The following is a 9,130-nucleotide window of genomic DNA, read 5'->3' on the forward strand; positions in this document are numbered from 1 at the left end:
AAAGCCAAACAATCAGTCAACAAACAGTGTCAGTTTGTTAACATTGAAATCAATATAAGATTGACTATGTACAGGGCCTATATACAGTATAGGCATATGTGCTTTTGCTTCATGCATGCACACCTCACTTACACTGCGGTTTCGTCGCTATATTGCCACACGCCACAAGTGTTGCTGATCAGTTTGGAGCAGAGTGGGTTGATAGCGAAGACACGAGGTGAGATAGAGGCTGCTGATTAGGGGTCATGACAGAGAAATGCTGATAGTCATTAACGCAGCGCTATACCGTATTATGCCAACACAGCCATTTTAGGCGCAGTCGTACAACACCCTCAATCAAGATGGCCTCCATATCTATGCCAAGAAAGCAACGAGTGGACTGCTCTGTTATGCCTGTCTTGGCCCTTGTAGGATTTAAGATGCCTCCCATCTTTGATGATTTAGGAACAGCGATTCAATTGACATTTTGGAACAGCTATTACACATAATGTATATATACAGTACTCTCATCTTACCATCTCTGTTTAGCTACAGTATTTACCATCAACTCCATACTGTACATGGTGTAAAATGCTGGCAATCACTGTGGGAAAATCATACAAATAAACCCCCCCCACTCCACTCCACCAGCACACCACCATTAGCCCACACTCACACAAGACACAGTAACATGCACGCACACGCGCGCACACACACACACACACACGCACGCACGCACGCACGCACGCACGCACGCACGCACGCACGCACGCACGCACGCGCGCACACACACACACACACACACACACACACACACACACACACACACAGTAATTGCTATACAAGACAAGGATGACATAAGATTCATTTATTGGTAATTGAAAGCAAAATCACGTCTTCGATAGAATCATTTTGAGCCATTCCAAACAAATCGATGGATAAATAACAATAAAATATGCTGGCTGTACTGACGAGATCTGATAATTGTATAAATATTTTGAGCTTGCATTTATTATTATCTTTACTGAAAGGCGCAAAGAAAACACAATTAAGCAATGATACAATTCAAAGGACTTGCACACGCATTAAGTGTAAGAGCTGCACTGCATAACATTTTGTACACCAGTTGCTCTTCCTAAACTTCGCATTAATAAGTACCGCAAAGTTTTTACTTTCAAATGAGATAATTCCTTATACTGCAGCCACACCTTTGACAACAAAGGAGGATTGGGGAAAGCTTAATAATTTTGTTTGGGTGAAAAGCAATGGAATCATCCTTATCCAATATATAAACTCACTAATCCAATACCTGCACACCCATATGGACCAAAGGTCAGATGTGATTCTAGGCACTATATTTTGAAGAGTTTGAAGTAACGAGAACTGTAGTTTATAAAAGAGAACACTACTGAAGAACGATATGTTTTCTTTACATTAGAAAGAGATTGGTTGTGTTTAATAGAACAGTCATGAGTTAAAGACAATGCTTTGACATATAGCTATATGATCTATTCAACAGAAGGGGGGAAAGGGAAACATTGCTATATAGGCCAAACACAATATGAGGATAATCAGGTGAGATTTTCCTCTTGTGTTTTGGGACAATAACATTAAGTACTATAGACGAATAACAGTTTAAATCCAAATTTTATTCTGACCCCTTCACGAAAAGGCCTCGTTGATACATTATGGATAATTACTGTGGACTTAAACTGTTCATATAGTACTCTTTATGCATCATAAAGGCTGTCAAACGTTCCATAATAACCACTGAAAGCCATTCTGTGATGGAGTGAATAGTTAGACCCACCTGTAAAGGATGAATGTCCTCCTGACTGATTTCTTCCCCCATGCAGGCTGTACACAGGCTACAGGTTGTGGAGACATTCCTACTTTCGGTTATCTAGCTTTATGATGGTTGAATAACACTCATACAGCTAGATAACCAAAGACAGGAACATACTCCATCTTATGGTACAGTCTATATGTCTGAGGGCTTCTAGAAAAAAAAAAAGATAAATGATTATGATGTTGTTGCAGCATCACAAGCCTATACTTTAATACCCTATAATGTTCAGTAGAGTGCAAACGGGAATACACCCTGCACCTTTAACACCAGAGCTTGTATATCAGCTTTGCAGCTATAATCTATGTTGGGTCCATAACATATACTCATCATCTCAGCAGTATACAATAATAATCTACCAATACAAACATGTACTATAGCATACAATAAGATCACAATGTCCCATTTTCTCAAAAGTTGGCTATTTGCCTGTTCTGGGCCTGGATCACAGCACTAATCTTATTCATCCGCATCTACATGAGTGAAATCCTACTAAACTAAATAGGCTAAATAGGCTCAGAGTGATTAGTGCTTATATAATATCATTTTTAATTCACGCCGCATTCTGCGAAATTCATCTCACCTGGGCAGTGTAAGCCTACTGCAGACCTAGAAGTAAAACAAAGCATGTAATCTATCAGCTAATGTAATATGACTATAGTTTTTATATGAAAATCATCAATTTGCCCTTGTTGGAAGTAACCATACATTCGCTGAGATAGTAAGTAGGCCTATAGCCTCTTGTTGTTATTATTAGCATTATTATATTATGAATGATTAGGCCTATTATTATTATTATTATATTAGTCTTAGTATATTATTATTACTTTTATTATTACTATTACTATTATTATTATTATTATGCCATAACACGTGGGTCTTCCATGTAAATACATTAAGGATTGCTTTAACACTATTCTCAATATTATGGTCAAGCCAATGGGTCACTATAATCATCAAGTCTCGAAAAACGTTTGTTATCGTTTGCTGTTTAACAGTAGGCTATAGCGGATGTGTCTTTAATTGAAAACAACCTGTTTAACAGTATAGCCTCCTGTGTACAGTAGGCCCCTGTACTGTGTCTTTAATTGAAAACAACCTGTTTAACAGTATAGCCTTAGCCTCCTGTGTACAGTAGGCCCCTGTACTGTACTGTACTGTATGTCTTTAATTGAAAACAACCTTATGATGAACTCACGTTTCCCCCGATCAGATCAGTATAGCTACGTCTGACGTCAGAGAGCTTAGCCTAATTGGAAATTCGACGGCAGAAACGAAACCTTCGTCACCTTGTTCAGGCGTGGCTTGTTGTGTGAATGACTGCAATCATTGAAGAAACCTTAATAAATAGAATATCGAAAACTATCAGCTGCGACTTGATCACGTCATGTCATTACCCATGATGACGATCTATAAGATTATAGCTAATAGAAGACTATAGCCTTGCCGATTTACCTGTAATACACTGTGATAGCATTGTCAATAAATATAGCCTGCAAGCTCACATTTGAATTGTGACAGGGCATTTTTCAAAGCGACCATACTGGACTTTATCCTCTCCAAGTCCAGCCTATGAGAAGGTGCAATTGGAAATGGCTATATCCTTGACTAACTCCCCACTGTCTGACTAGTATGACTACTATATAGCCTATATTTTACGATTAGACAAATGTGGGTGATCAAATAAGTATAGCCTTTTTTAAAGGACATTTTCAAACGTGGCTATGCATCTGGTATATATATATATATGTGTGTGTGTGTCCGGGGAAATTAAAATAGCCTACGTTTAATTAATAATCATAAAAACGGATGACTGAACCCAAACGCGCTTACTTTTCCATTGTGAGAATCTGTGCCCCTTGCATCCACGCACGGTAACTAATCCACGTGTAGGGAGGGATGGATGCATGGATGGATGGATGGGTGGCTCGTCATTTATGTGAACAGGTCTTAATAGCGAAGCCTTGGCGTGCCAAACAAACAGGTGAGTGCAAGTCTGCAACCTGCATGCACGCAATTCTAATGAACAGGCGAAGCATGAGTCGCGTTATGCTAGGTATTCATAGCCGTTTATGGATGCTCATATCACGACCACAATGTCTGCTCCTGTGCTCCATGTCCATGCTGAATATTATTTGTATCCGTGGTCGAATAGGTCCCTCCTTGGTGCCAGCTTGATTTCCGTCAAAACGAACAGGACGCGAGGTGATCTTTCGCAGAAATAAGCCTTTAATCCTATAATATTACAATCCGCGGCGTTATTGCTCTGTTCGTATCCGCGGGTGTCCTGATGCTCTGGTCCTCTCACTGTGTGTGGAGCACCTCTCTCGCTCTCCCCTCTCCCCTCTCTCTCTCTCAGTGGAGGAGAGAGACTTCTGACTTCTAAATGCTGAATCCTCCTCCTCTGACAGCGCTCGTCTGCAGTGACGTCACATCACCACCAAGTTATCTACTAGCCAATCAAAAATATGTGTGCGTGTGCGTGTGCGTGTGCGTGTGTGTGTGTGCGTGTGTGTGTGTGTGTGTGTGTGTTATATAGGGGGGGGGGGGGGGTAATCTTTTAAGGGTCATAGACACCCTTGTTTAAAAGCTAAATTAGGATTAATGGAACCGAAAATAAACACTTCCAGGAACATAAAGATGTCTAGTAGGCTACGTACGTTATAGAGGCCGGGCCTAGTAGGCCCTTAATTAATTACAACTAATTGGCAAATCGGAATGTTGTAAAATGGCATTTTTCACACAAGCAACACTAATTCGTTTTAGGCTATTCATTAATTTGTAGCTTCATCTGGAAGTTACAAACAATTTCTCGTGCAATCTTGAAAGAGTTCAACTTTGCATTGAAACATCCATTAATTTTGCCTGACCGATGGTGGGCGAGCAGTCTCGTATTCCTGACCGATTATACCTCATCACTAAGTAACATAGCGTAGCCTACACAGCAGGGGATTGCTAGATTAGAATCTTCTGTTGGACTTGGACTGGATGTCTGGATCGACTGTTCTGTTCTTTAACTACATAGAAGTGTCTATTTGTTTGTCTCTAAATGTTTTGATGAATTGAACAATGTGGACCCTGTTGTAAACAAGTGTAAGGCTTAATTGGGTCGTCCACTCACAGTTAACAGTCTTTGTATTGAGTTTGTGCTTGAAATGTACTGTAATTCTGCAAACTGTTAATAAATATTTCAATCAATCAATCAATCTGTTGCTGATGACATTTACGAGGTCCGTAAGTCCCTTCAAGAGCCCAACTGGCCGACAGACACAGCGTTAACTGTGACTGTGTCACGACGTATATGTGGGTTATCCCCAAATTTCTAACACATTCGAATAGGGGGGGGGGGGGAGTATAGACTAGATTGACTAGTCTAGACTATACTGAGCCTATAATTTATTTCTAGACAAGTCTCTAGAGCCAGATTAATTTCGTGGCCCCTCCACCTTGACAATAGGCCTACATTTCCAGTGTGTTCCGTTCACTTTTAACACCCAGGCAGGGTTCTTCTTGACCCGCTAGCTATCCCCCCTCTACACCAACTATTTCCGCGCACGCGCACACGCACACACACACACACACACACACACACACACACACACACACACACACACACACACACACACACACACACACACGTTCCAGACAGTCTGCTCATCATCAGGTTATATAAAAATGTATTCACATGCTCAATTAAATCATTATCACTAGGCTAGACTGCTATAGGCCACTATATGCCTACTAAACTTCATTATGCACAATAAGATTAAGATATTTTCTTAATCTAGGCCATGTAAGGTTTTTTGTGTTGGCCCAGCTCAGATCCAAAGATCACCTTCATCACACTATTAAAATAAAGCTTTAATTTAATACACGTGAACTTGGAAAGTGGGTTTTATATAGGCAGGCTATGCTAAATAATATGTTGCATTGAAAAAACTATTGTGGGGTTATACCATAGACTGTATACCGATATCCAGTGCCCTCTACTGGCCTATTCCTATACCCACTTTTCCCTTACCATAATACTTTCTCCTCATGTCATTGTCGTATAGCTCTACGTAGGGATGGCTGAGGGAAGTAGGGGTGCTGGGGGTTGGAGCACCCCTCCCCCCAGGCACAGCCCCCCCCCCCCCCCCCCCCGGACAGGAAGGGGAAAATAATTAAAAAACTAATAATTTAATGTTCAAAACAGATTTCTGTTACAAGGCCTAATAAATAAAATCACACCCGTGTGAAGTGAGGGGCGCTCTTATCATCTTACATCAATTACAACATAATGTTTGTTTAAGCAATGGGTGCTAATGTTTCTTTAAGTCCTCAAAACAAACATTAAATTTCTCTTTATTGTCTATGGCGGTTTCTTAAACAAGCATAATTGAAAAACAAACATTAACGCTGTATATAGGAGGGGCTAGCGTCCCTCACTAACCTGACGTCGCCAGATGAAGGCAGCATTGATTGGTTTTACTCTATACTGTCACCAACTGGGGGTCTGGATGTTCCAGGGACCCCCACACGGTAACTCTGTCATTTCACGACCGTTTCGGACGCGCGGGGCGCCTCGCCGGAACGGGGCCGGGGACCCCCACACATGAGTTGCACCACTCACTTCACACGGGTGTGATTTCTGTGAACATTTATAGACTATGTTTTACACAAGGGCTTTCCCCATCTTGCACATATTGCAGTTTTAAATCACACAAATGTCAGTTGGAAGGTTTGGAACTGACTGGCCTTTATTCATCCTACAGTATGCCAGAATTTGCATATTACATTTAATATAAGCACTGAGCAGCCACAGGTAGCTGATACTGATAGTGATAGATGCTTAGATGATGTGGGACTGAAAAGGCCATATGTTGGAACAGAGTGGTTTTGCCTGCAGGACCATTGCAGAGACTGAACAAATTGTCCCATTTGACTGGTACTAAGCAAGCACTGTGAAGCACACTAACATGTCACGTAAACAAAACAATATTCGCAGGCGGCTGCATTTGTTGGTCACTCTGTCATAAAATACATTAACCACATTGAATACCGATACATTATTACATGATGATGAAGTGTTGCTGTTGGACAGGTCATAGTAAGGATTTAGAGATAATTAAAAACACCAAGTTCAAATGGACAGTAGAGCAATCCAGTCAAATTGTTGTGGATCAATTTGGGATAGTAGAATATCTTGAATATATTGTTCACTATATTGGCTTGTTACCAATAAACTTTCAGCCCACTTTGCTCAACAGAGATATTAAGGAGATTAGAATCGTAGGAGCCTTGTGGATAGGCTGATAATAGGCTATACGTTTAATAAGTATTACAACCTTCCTACTTCAACATATATGTTTACATATTATGTCAAGGGTTAAGGGTAGGGGGGGGGGGGTAAGAGACAACATCATAGTACTACATTCATGCAATTTAAACATATAGTTACTATATGTTTAAATACTTCCAATAAGAACACAGTAGTTGTACTATATTATAGTACAACTACTGTGTTCTTATTGGAAGTGCAGAAAAATAGAAGTAGAGAAGTTTGGAAGTGTATAGCTTATAAAATAACTGGTCCATTATTCTTCCATGACCTGACTTTTGTTTTTTGTTGTCAGCAACTATAATGCAAGGCTGCAGTAAAACATGAATTCAACTTTTATCAGAGCAGAGGTTTGTCGTTTATTCTGCTCTATAAATTAGTTTCCAATATTCCACGATGCTTTTGGGACATTGAGACGGTAGGAGCACTTAATAGCTGAAAACCACAACGGTCAGAATTAGGCTGCAGCATTGTACAATCATAAATTACGATTTCTTATAGGTTTAAATGTAGATACCATCCTGTATTTCCATAACCTTTCTCCTAAAATGGATGAGCTTACTGTGCATCTCCACCAAGTCACTTTTTAATAGCATACTAATATGAAATTTTTTGATGAATTGAAAATGGTGGTCCCTAATATCTCTAACTATAAACTTCCACGACAGCAGACAGCCAAGTACAAGTACAAATACAATTTATGAACGCATTACGATACTACAGTGAAGTTGTTGTAGGGCGTGTAGGGGGACGTGTGTGGGGATTATCTGACGAGGTACCATTTGAGTGGGCAAAACCTTACATATACTAAATTATACTCTGCAAACTGTTTAAACCAACCAACCAACATGGATTATGGGAGCATCAGCAGTGTATGGTGATCAGATCCCAAAGCAATGATGGTGCATTACCACCATCTAGTGGTGGGAATGAGGAGTGGAAAAACTTGAGCATTTTTCCAAGTTGAAGGCCTATGCAACGAGAATGCACAGGGGATGGGTCTTACCTGGGACGAAGCACAGGGGATGGGTCTTACCTGGGACGAAGCACAGGGGATGGGTCTTACCTGGGACGAAGCACAGGGGATGGGTCTTACCTGGGACGAAGCACAGGGGATGGGTCTTACCTGGGACGAAGGAGCACAGGCCAAAGCACCAGACAGGATCCAGTGGCAGTGTATGATTGTGGCCTTATGCCCCAACCGGGATGAAGAGGATAAGTAAGTAGTAAGTAAGTAACACAAGTAAGGAGGTAAATAATAAAGAGTTTAAACAAAAACTTGAGTGGCCTACAAGAAGAAATAAGGATATTTCTATGTTCATAATCTAAATTATTTAAATTTTTGTGTTGGCCTCTCTACAAAGCTCACATGTATCACAAGGTTAATATTAAAGTGTGCTATATAGTTTTCTATAGGGGATTGTTTTAGAATGTGGTCAGTGGCTGCATCAGTTACAATTAGAGTGTTACGACTGACTAAACGTATCATGCACACACAGTAATATTAAGATATCTTCTTAATCTAAAGTCTTTGTGTTGACCTCTCTGTAAAGTTCACAAGTTCCAAAGCTCACCTTTAGATTACCACTAGATTAAAATAAAACCATTTTGGACCTGATCTCCTGAGTTTAAATCAAGGGAGCGTTTAAATACCTGACGAAGGCCCCTGAGGCCCAAACGTTGTATTGTTTTCCGCTCTGTTGTCATTAGGCCGCTTTGGGAGCTTTTAAAACGGCGTGCGGATCGTCCTCTTCCCTTTCTTGGTTATTCTTTTGGATCCTGCACCCGCTGGAATGTGTAAGGGTCCGCCTTGTTCAATTCATCAATGACAGAGCTAGAGTAGTATGCTAAAGTCCATAGATAATTCGCTCTCTTGCGCACGCAAAGGTTTTAATAGTTATTTCTTGCAATGTAAGGTGAGCTTGTAGTTCTGCTATTGCCAAATGTTTGGTTATTAAGAACATGCCGGTATAGGGTTCATGTGG

Source organism: Protomyctophum bolini (assembly GCF_963924005.1).
Source record: "Protomyctophum bolini genome assembly, chromosome: 1".
Lineage (NCBI taxonomy): Eukaryota > Metazoa > Chordata > Actinopteri > Myctophiformes > Myctophidae > Protomyctophum > Protomyctophum bolini.